Source organism: Rousettus aegyptiacus, unplaced genomic scaffold (assembly GCF_014176215.1).
Source record: "Rousettus aegyptiacus isolate mRouAeg1 unplaced genomic scaffold, mRouAeg1.p scaffold_m13_p_5, whole genome shotgun sequence".
NCBI classification, from domain to species: domain Eukaryota; kingdom Metazoa; phylum Chordata; class Mammalia; order Chiroptera; family Pteropodidae; genus Rousettus; species Rousettus aegyptiacus.
Genome location: NW_023416308.1, coordinates 4,865,388 through 4,876,275, shown reverse-complemented (window position 1 = coordinate 4,876,275; position 10,888 = coordinate 4,865,388).

The window sequence follows — 10,888 nt, the reverse complement described above, 5'->3', positions numbered from 1 at the left end:
GAGGCAACGCTTTTAACAGTCTAGTTAACTCGGAAGCGAAGTGGGGGTGGGAGATGACACAGCTAACTTCAAATTCTCATTAACACAAAATTAGAGGTGGTGCAAAATGTGATTTTGATGTAAATGGAAAGTTCTGTCCTAACGTGTAAAAACAGTAGAAGTGTACAGTAGTTTAGGAGCTCGGAACATCTGATAACTACAATTTTAAATGGACAAAAAGTGACTGTTAAAGTATCTTCCAGTATGAGAACCAAAGCCTGAGCAGCATTATTTGATCAAGCAGTTTCTAAAGAGCCCAGCAGGCACTTGGGGTCATGGCAGGTGACATGTGGCCTGGAGAAGACTGCTCATTGGCCTTAGTGCTCACCCCGGGATGCAGCCTCACGTTCTTCCTCAGCTCACCTGTGTGCCATTGTCCAGACTGAGGAAGCCTGCCCCAAGCTCCTGATCTTTCTGCATGTCAGGCTCGCTCTCAGGGACCCTGAGAATCCCATGAGGGCAGGGTGTGCCTTCGAGCCCAAGCCTGTGCATCACCTCTCGTCAGCACCCTCACGTTTCTCCCTTCCTGGACTAGTCGTTTCGGCTGGGAGCCCCTGGATCAGTCTGGCCTGTCCATCCCAGGCCCCTCCATCTCAGTGACAACGGGATGGATCCCTCAGTCCTCTCACCTGCAGCTCCAGGTGACAACCAGGTTGGATGTGGCAACTGAAGCTACGTTTTTAGAGCACTTGACAGTATTGAAAATATTCTTGGTCCACATCAAAGAATGGGAGGAGCTTGGCTTGGAAGGGGCTGAAGACCTCACCTGGTACTGCCACTATCACTTGTTCTCAGAAAAAAAAAAAAGGGTGGGAGCCCTGGGAAGCAGGAACAGAATCAGGCTGCCCAGCTCTGTGGCTGCTCTGCTGAGCCACTGGACAGTAGACCAAGCAACCTAACAAAATGATGACTTCCCAGGTGCCTGCAGTCACTACAAGTACCTTCTGGTGTCTGGAATTTCACATGGTTAATACGGGAGTGTTTGAATTGATTTCCCACTGCCCCCAGCCACCAAACAATTGTTCGTAGCTGAGGTGTGGAATCAGGCCAACTGGGCTCTAAGCCCCAGCTCTCCCGTCAGCTCTGGGGGCAGGGCCGAGGTAGTGGGCCTCTGGCCCAGGCCCCCACATCCACTGCTGGCCTGAGACTGGATAAGCCCATGGAGAATTCAGTATGACAGCCATTGTGAACGTCATCGCCATCATCAGGGTAAAGGCCAGCCTGGGGAGTTGGGGACTGGTGGTATCACTCTGAGCCTTCTTGTCCTTCTCTCCGAGAGGTCCCTCAGCTGAGCAGGGTGGCAAGGTCCTGAGGAAGGGTGGCTCCTGCCCTCTGTCTTGGGCCTTTGTACTTCATTCCAAAGCCCTGCTGTGTGCCAGGGACCTGGCAGGTGTCACCAGCCCCCACAGGGCTGATACCCGGGAGCTTTCCTTGCCAGCCTTAATTCGGAGGCCACACCTCTGCCTCTTCCTCAGACCATGAGGCTGGCTGTTGCCCAAATCCACTTTCAAACTCGAATGTGCCCCTCGGTGATGCAGATTCCCAGGCCCTGCACCAACCCTTAATCTAGATTCTGGCTTCTAGTCTGTCTTATCGTTCCCACCCTGACTTCCTTTTGTGATGTATATGTGCTCTGAACCAAACATTGAGAAACCAAGGAGGAGGGGGCTTTGACAGTCCCAGAAGTTGCAGGCCTGACCTGACGGGGTCCCTTAGGGCCCCACTCTGCACTGCCTGTGGGTGGGAGCAGCTCTCAAGCGCAGGCCTGCCCAGCCAGCCCCAAAGCCACAGACACTGCCTGCTGTACAGGACCAAGCTCTCTGCTGATGACTCAACAAGCACCTCACCCTGGCTCCAGGGACAGCGGTCACAGCCAGGCCCTCTAGGAACCCCTGGCCCTGGGAGGGCCTGCCCAGGTAAGTGCCCCAGGAAGGTTTGCTGTTTCCCTCAGAAGCCTCCCTGCACCGGGGCAGTAGGAGTGGTACCAGCTGCCACCTCCCCTCTTGGGGCACAGAGGGGCAGGCTGCTGTCCCCCAACCTCCCCCTGCTGCACCTGGGCCACCACCAGTTGGTGCCAGGATGTATGGGATTTCCCCCCATTGCTAGGGAAGATGTCAGCGTTGCCAGTGCAGGACATCTCATGTATTTTACTAACCATGTGCTACCGGCAACACCAGGAATGAGCCAGAAGCCCACAAGTCAGCCTCCTTAGCAGCCATTAAAAGAAAACAATTTAAAAATACAGAACCCTTGTGCATTGCTGGTGGGAATGTAAAATGATATGGCCACTGGAAAACTGGCAGTTCTTCAAAAATTTAAACAATTACCATATGATCTGGCAATTCCGCTTCTGGGTGTATACCCAAAGGAATTGGAGCAGGGTCTTGCACGCCCATGTTCATAGCATCGTAATAGCCAAAAGGTTGAAACAATCCAAGTGTCCATTGTTGGCTAACTGGATAAACAAGATGCAGCACATACAGTGGAATGTGATTCAGCCTTAAAAAGGAAGGAAATCCCGTCATGTGCTGCAACATGAATGGACCTTGAGGACTTTATGTGAAATCAGTGGTCACAGACAAATACTGTACAGTGCCACTAGATGAGATCCCTGGGGAGTCAGATTCATAGAGACGAAGCTGGGTCTGGAAGGAGGGGAAATAAATGGGAGTTACTGTTTAATGAGGACTGAGTTTCTGTTTGGAAGGCTGAGAAAGTTCTGGAGATGGTGGTGGTGGTGGCACCGAAACTGCACAGAAAATGGTCGATGGCGAATTTTGTTATACATAACTTTAAAAACCTTTAGAAAAATGACCTGTATCCTACCACTCAGATAATCCCATTAACACGTGTCTTTGTAGTATGTATGTTACATAAACTGTTGAAAAAATCCAACCAAGTAAATTTGAAGATCTAATAGCCCTTATTAAGCAATTCATGAATTGGGCAGCATCCCATCCAGTAACTAGAAGGGCGTTTGGAGGGGCTGCTCAGATGGAAGGCTTTATAGGCAGAAGCGTGGGGCAAGGAAGCTGTGACAAAAGAGGATTTGGGGTGGGGAGTGGAGGAGGTGGCCAGGACACCTTTGGAGGAAGAGAGAGGAAAGGTTTTTACCTTTCAAATATGGGGAGTGGAGAGGGGCCCATGTGATGGATTACCTTACTGGTATTTAACCAGAAAATTCTGGACTGGTCAAGATTATGTCTCTGGAGAGGTTGAAACTGCAGTTAGATCAGGTATTTTCTAGGTTTGGTGTCATGGGCTTTAAGCATGAATGATGCCATTTCGAGCCTGTGGTTTTTTCCTTAACAAAACAAACACATGGCTAACAAATTTCAGAGAAAGGTATAAAAGATGTCTACTTCCCAATCTCTACTGAACCTGTCTCTTCAAAGTAAGTTTCCGACACTACCTTTAGAAAAATGGATTTGAGCTTTTAACTAATGACACTCTGTAAGTTACACAGAAGTGCTGCGCGCACAGCGAACTTCTTGCCAGCGGTGCCCGCGTGCTCTTGTGACCGTTGCACGGAATCCCATTCTGTGGCCGGCGCAGTTTCTGGAGCCCTTCCGCCATTGGGGGGCACTCACTTCCAGCTTCGTGTCTAACCACTGCAGCCGGCACTGTCATGAACATGTTTTCATGCCGAGGTCAGGTTCCTCGCAGCGAAGCTTCTGGGTCTCAGAGCGTGTTCGGTTAAGGCTCTGGGGACACCGCGAGGCGGCTCTCCGGCCACAGCCTTGCCCACGGCGGTGTCGTCAGCATTCTCGTTTCTTTCCAGCCTTACGTGTGAGAAATACGCCACCACTTTGCCTTGCTGGGGCTGCTGTTTCTTGGTACTCCCCTGGGCCAGGTCACGAGGTGAGCCCTTTGGCCCCGTTCTCACATCTTAGCCTCATGCCCTTGAACCATGGGTGGAATTAGCCCCACTTTATAGATAAGCGCACTGAGTCTTGAGCACATTGGCTGTTTTTGTCTGCCCAGGGTTTCTCCCCCTGGAGCTTCAGGATGCTCCTAACTGTGATCTCTGCACAACTTTAAAGCCTGTTGAAGGGAAACCGGCTGCCCTAAGCACACCCGCGGGCGTCTGCGGTCCTCCGGCGGGTGAGATTTAAAGGCTGCCAGACTGTCTAGCAGGGGCAGCCCTGTAACAAAGCAGCTCTGCCGGCCACTTAAATCTCCCAGTGTCTGTCTCTATATAAACAAACCTCTGGTGACTTTGGTGCTCACAGCTTTTTCCTTCTTTGGGTAAATTACCAGGAGGGAGATTTCAGAGTGAAAGGACATGATGATCTTCTTGGGAACGTCAGCCGTCTGGCCTTCTCTCTGCAGCGAGGGTGCGAGCCCACGCTGGCCCTGTCTGCCCAGGGAGTCAGCCTCCGTTGGCTTCAGGTTAGGGGCAAACCAGGCACAATTCCCAGTCCCTCCCAGTCCCTTCCAGTCCCTGAAACTCCTTCACTTCCCTTCGCAGGAGTTGGGAGCTTGCGGTAGACTCAGGTGGGGTCTGCCAAGGCCTCTGCCTTTGTTCCCTTGGACCTTTGAGATTTGGAGCCCTTTCCACCATAGGACAGCCCTTGCTGGCTCTGGTTGTGATGTATGTCCCGGGCTGAGGTCACATCTCGCCTGCTTTAGGGCTGGGGGTGACTCTGTTTGCTGGGGTTTATTGTGTTATGTGTGGGGGTTGTCGCTGGCTACTTGTGTCCTTTCTGAGTCCCCATCTTTCCTTCGGGGTCCCTTTAAAGGAACCCTACTTTCCCCACTCGCAGGGCTGAGCCTCTCAGAGGGAGGGCCTCTCCTCACCAGCAGGTGGAAGCCTCAGGTTGCTGTCGCTTGGCCGCGTGGCCATGGGCAGTTCCCCAAGCTGTCTCTGCTTCATGTTCCTTCAGAAAGGAACTCAGTGGGGTCCCCTTTTTCCCCTTTGTCACCTGTAGGGGCTTTGTGGAAGCAATGTCAGCTCTCAAGTCCTGGGGTGGGGGAGGGGAGCGGCCTCCCAAGGCTAAACCTTGGTCCTTTTGGACCCGTGGACCTGAGCCTTACTCTTCGGCTCAGGGACTGGGTCCCCTTGGGCACTAGATCAAGAGATTCACCCTGAAACCTCTTCAGTGCAGGTCCGTCTGGTCCTGCATGGACCCAGGGACATTATTTTTTACTTTTTGGATCATCTTTAAACCATGACTTCATCCCACTGGGCCTTCTGGCCCATCTCCCTTGTCAGTCCCTTGGGGCAGTGGGGATTTTGTCTAGGAATTTAGTGGAAATTCAGCAAACGGGGATCTGTCCCAAGAGAGGCCTCCGTCCTCCAGCCTCGACGGTGCCCAGACAGAAGCCCCTTGATGGGCTGAACCAGGCCGGCCTCCAACATCTGCACAGGCCCCGGCCGCTGCCCACTCCCACGCCGCTCTGGGCTGAGCCTGGCAGTGTGGGACGGGAAGGGACAGACCTGGCCTGGTGCTCACCCCGCCTCTGGAGCCCTCTCTGGGACAGTGGGCATATACTCAAGCCAGCCAATGTTCTGAATTTCGTTCTTCCTTTATTTTCTCATCCTTGAAGTTCCGTGGACCTTGGGCAAATGCCGAGCTTTTTTTTTCTCACTTATAAAATAATACTGTTATTTTGTAGTTTTAGTTTTGCCATGTATTTATCCTAAACAACATTTATTTGCTTGTTCTTGAACTTAATGTAAATGGAGTCACGGCGTCTGTATTTTTCATGCCTTTTGCTTAACATAATTTTAAAAATTGATCCCTGTTGCTGCTACAACTCATTCTTCTTTGACAGACATGATTTTTTAGAGCAGTTTTAGATTTATAGAAAGATCGAGTGGATAGTAGAGAGCGTTCCCACACACCCTGCACACAGGATGGGGTATTACGATGAATGAACCAAGACTGACATATTATCAACAAAAGTCCATAGTTTAATCAGATTTTCTTACTTTTTACCTAATGTTCTTTTTCTGTTCTAGGACCCTATCCAGGGATCCTGGAACACATTACTATTAGTTATCATCTCTCAGGCTCCTCTTGTTGTGAAAGTTTTTTAGACCATTCTTGTTTTTGACGACCTTGACAATTTTGAGGACTGGTCGGGTAGGATACCGCATTCATTTTTCATTGCTCACACTCTCTCTCCACACACACACACACACACACACACACACACACACACACACCTGCAGTGGAATGTTATATATATCACACGTTATATGATATATATCATATAGATCTATTTCTATATATCACATATTGAGTGATAGATATATATATCTCTATCACTCCCATCTTACTGATTTGCCATTGATAAACACTTCAGTTGTTTCTGATATTTTTGTTTTAAACACTGCCACTGTATATATTCCTGTATGTATTTTCTAGTGTGCATAAGAAGGGTTATACCCGTAGGTGGAGTTGATGGGTGTAGGCTATGTGCAGGCTCAGTTTCCCCAGATATTGTCAAATTGTTTTCCAAAGAATTTGTACAGATTCATATGTACACCCGAGGTTCTTTGTGCCACGTCTTCACCATGTCTATTATTATCAAAATCTTCTCCAACAAAGCAGGTGTGAGATGACAGTGCTTTTAATTTACATTTTTTTGTTTTATAACAAAATCAAACATTTTATGTGTTTAGAAACTCTTTCTTTTCTGTGAAATTCCTTTTACCCGCTTTTTTGTTGGGGCACTTATTACTTCACAGAAGTTCTTATAAGATGTAATTCAGAATACGAGCTGCACATCTGTCCTTTCAGTCCGTGGCTTGCCCTTTCATTCTCTCTGTGGTGTCTTTTGATCAACAGAGGGTCTTAGTTTTAAGGTAGTCAAATTTAACAGTCTTTCTCTTATGGTTATAGTTTCTAATTCTAATGAAATCTTATCTCTAGTTAAAAATATAATCTCAATATGTATGATGTGAGATAGGGATCTAATTTTATTGATATTTTAAAAAATTTATTTTTAAACAGGCGTAACTACCAGTTATTGAAAAATTGCTTGCTCTTCCCACTGAGCTGTAATGCCAGCTGGGTCATATATCACATAGTCCGGGCGCGTACCCGTTTCTGAGCTCGCGCTCGTACCACGGGTCAGCTCTCCTGTCCCCGCCCCCGCCCTGCACTGTCTTCATGGCTGTATAGCTTTATAAAAATTGGTATTTGGAAGAGCAAGACAGCCTGACCTCATTTTTAATGGTGTTTTGGTTCTTCTCAGCTCTTTGTACTTCCATGAAATTGTTAGTTTCAGATGGTCTATAATTTAATATAGAGCATCTGAAAAAAATTAAAATTATTTTTAAGTTAGATTCCCGATTTTCAAACGGGCAGATGGCGAAATGCCCCCATCCTGACTAGTTTCCCGTGTATTTCTGCAGCGGTAACCTGAAATTGCGTAAGTTCGTGTGTGCACATCACCCTCTTTTTGTCGTTGCATAGTCGGTCCGTCAGCAAACTTCATTTAAAGCATGAGCTTTCTTTTCGGTGAAATCTGTCTCTTAACAGGTCAGGATTTATAAGTATCAAAGAGAGATAAACGTTGCCACTTTGTACATTTTTAGTCCTGAGTCAAGGCATTCTGTGTAGTTTTGAAACGTATAAAATGCAAATGCATTTTATAACGTGTACAATAATTTCGATGGAAAAGCAGCCAATCTAGCTTCCTAGCTGATTGCGAGACATGTGGGTCTCTCCCTGCAGTGGGGATCACGTGAGGAGCATAGACCTGTTTTCCAGACAGGAACATCTGGGTCACTCTTTCAGAAATAGAGCGGCAGGAATAACGTGTTTAGCATATTCTCACACTGTTGGTGGTTATATTTGGCGTTGGCTCTGCCATCTTCTACTATCATTTCTATCTGTTATTTCCAGCTTTCTTTTGTTTTTTCCTTCCGTCGATTTGTTTAGTCCTGCTTCTGGCTCTGTCTTGTCTCGGTCACCCCAGGCACAGCAACACACCTGCCAGTGTAGCTCCGACCGAAACTAGCCAGTATCTTCCTCTCAGGCGGCTTAGACGGATTACATCTGTCCCCTTCTAGAATTTCCCTTTGTGTGAGTCTGCTGGTTGAAGAACTCTTGTTTTTGTTGGTCTGAAAATCTTTATTTTCCCTTGATTCTTGAAATCCCGTATGTTGTCTCCAGGTTTGGAATTCTAGATTGCCAGTAATTTCTTTCGGCATATAAAGCTGCCGTCCCACCGTTTTCTGGCCTCCACTGACTGCTGCGAAGTCAGCAGTGGCCTGTCCCTCTTTTACAGGTAAGGCCTTTTTTTTTCACCTCCCTCTGTTGCTTTAAAAGTCTTCTCTTTGCCTTTGGTTTTCTGCAGTTCACTATACTATGTCTAGGGCTGGATTTATTTTTCCTGTTTGTGATTTATTGGGATTCTTGCATCTATGGATTACTGTTTTATCAGTTCTAGAAAATTCTCAGCCGTTACCTCTTCAAACAATACCTTTCTCACACTCGCCTTCTAAAACTTTAAAATGTATGTTTGATTTTGTCACCTTTCTCAGTTTATTTTCCATATGTTTTAACCTTTCTTCCATATTTTCCAGTTCTTTTTCTCTCCCCAAGACCTCCATGGATAAGAGGGAGTCCTGTAAGCACGGATGATCTGTATCTGATACTTCCAATATGTGAAGTCTGGGTGGATCTGTCATGTGTATTTCTGCTGGCGCTCACTCATGGTACCTTGTTTTCTTGTGTACTTGTTATCTGTTAATGTATGCTGCTTTGAAAAATAATTGTGTGGATCTCCCCAGACAGAAGACAAAGGTGCCTTCCTCTAGGGAGGGTTTACATTTATCTCTGCCTGGTGCTCAGGGCGCTGCCAGACACTTTCAGTTCAAGCCCGGAGGTTTCACAGCCCGTGACTAGGACGGAGCAGCTTGGCCTGCAGATCCTCGGCGGCCAGTGTTCCCACGCGCCCTGGGGGGCAGCAGGGGGTGGGGTGCGGCATGCTTTCCTGGTTCTGCTCAGCACCAAGGCAACGCCGCCCACAGCCTTGGGGTTTGGGGGAGGAGGGCCAGTGCACTTCGGGTTTGCCCTTACACCGCAGTGTCAGTTCTTCGGGGTCACAGCTCCATGTCCTGTGGCACTTCCCACTCTTGGTGGGCCCTGGATTTTGATTTTGCCTTGTTCACTCTGAGTTCTCAAAACTTTGCTTGTTTCACAGCTTGGTTTGTGTGGCTAGGTAGATGCCACTAGGAGAAAAATGACCTTGGACGTTCTGATGACTTCTCTTGCTTTCTCTTTGGAGATTCTGTACTATCGTGTAGTTCTTTGACGCTTCTATGAGGGTTGAAAAAATATTTATCACAGCATTTAAAAATAAACCTTTTATTTTAGAATATCTTTAGACTTACAGAAAAACTGAGCAGAGAGTACAGAAGGTTCCCACGTGCCCCAAACCAGCTTCCCCTATTACACACATTTTACAATATGGTATGTTTGTCACCATAAGCCATTATTATGGGCTGTATTTATATGTTGTTATTAAGTAGGGTCCATACGTTATTCAGATTCCCTTCGTTTTTTCCCTCTTTCTGTTCCCGGATCCCACCCGGCACCCCATCTTACATTTAGTTGTCACGTGTCCTTGGGCTCCTCCCGGCTGGGACAGCTTCTCAGGTTTTCCTTGTTTCTGATGACTTTGACAGCCTGAAGGAATACCAGTCAGGTGTTTTGCGGAATGTCTTCAGGTTTGTCAGATGAGATGCTTTCCCCTTTGATTAGACTGAGCTGCTATGTTTTGGGGAGGAAGACCACAGGTAAGATACCATTCTTATCACTTCACGTTAAGGGGACGTGCTCTCAAGATGACATCACTGGGCTGAGGTAGGGTCTGCCAGCTTTCTCCACTGTGGGTTACTTTTCCTGTCGGCACTGGACGGCAGGTCACTGTGCACAGCTTAAGGAACGGAGAGTTACGCTTCACCCCTTGAGGGCGAAGTATCTAACCGGAATTCTGTATGGGAGATTTCCGGTCCCGCCCCTTTATTTATATCGACAGGGACTTGTGGATACTTATCTTGTACTTTGGATTATAATCCGGCACGACTCGGTTTCTCGGATCGACTCCAGCTTTGGCCATTCAGGGCCTTTTCCATCGGCTCCCGTGCCCTGTCGTTGACTGTCGTCTTGTTTCCGAGCCCTTCCTTACCCTCCGGTGCCGCAGCGTCGTTCAGGTGCGTGCTATCCATCTTCTGCCCCACCCTTAGACTCGCCGTTTCTCCAAGAACATTTGATCCCCTTTAGTAGAGAGTATTATTAAAACCTAAAAATGGGAGCTCAGTGTGCTCATTGCTGCTGGAGTGGCCTTGCTTCTTGGTGGTCTCAGTCGACGCTGCTAGGAAATGCATGAGTGTGTGCACATAAGCGGAAAGAACTTATATGGACTCGTCTATGTCAATATTAAGCTAAGCATGAGTTCATTCTGGTGTCTCCAGCTGGAATTCATTGCATGGTTCATTCTAGCCTTCTCTGCTTCCTTATCTGTAACCTCCCACTCCCAAAGTGGGAAGCCTGGCTCCCACCATCTGCCATCTATATCATAGCATTTTCAGTTATTCTCAGCAACCAATCATTATTGGAAACTGTTAACTTCTCCCCATTCGTTTTTTAAAACAAATGAGGCTATTATACTAACTGCTCTGCCCTTGAACATTTTACTGGGCAGACAACACATACGGGCGGCATCCTTGCTGATTAGCAGATTTACCTTGTGTCTTTTGAGGACAGCGTAATATTCCATAGTATTGTTTAGTTTATTCAACATCTTGCCTATTGATGGGTGTTCAGGTTATTTCCAACCTTTTGATATAACAGTGCATCAGGATTATTTTTGTCTTTGTGAACGTATG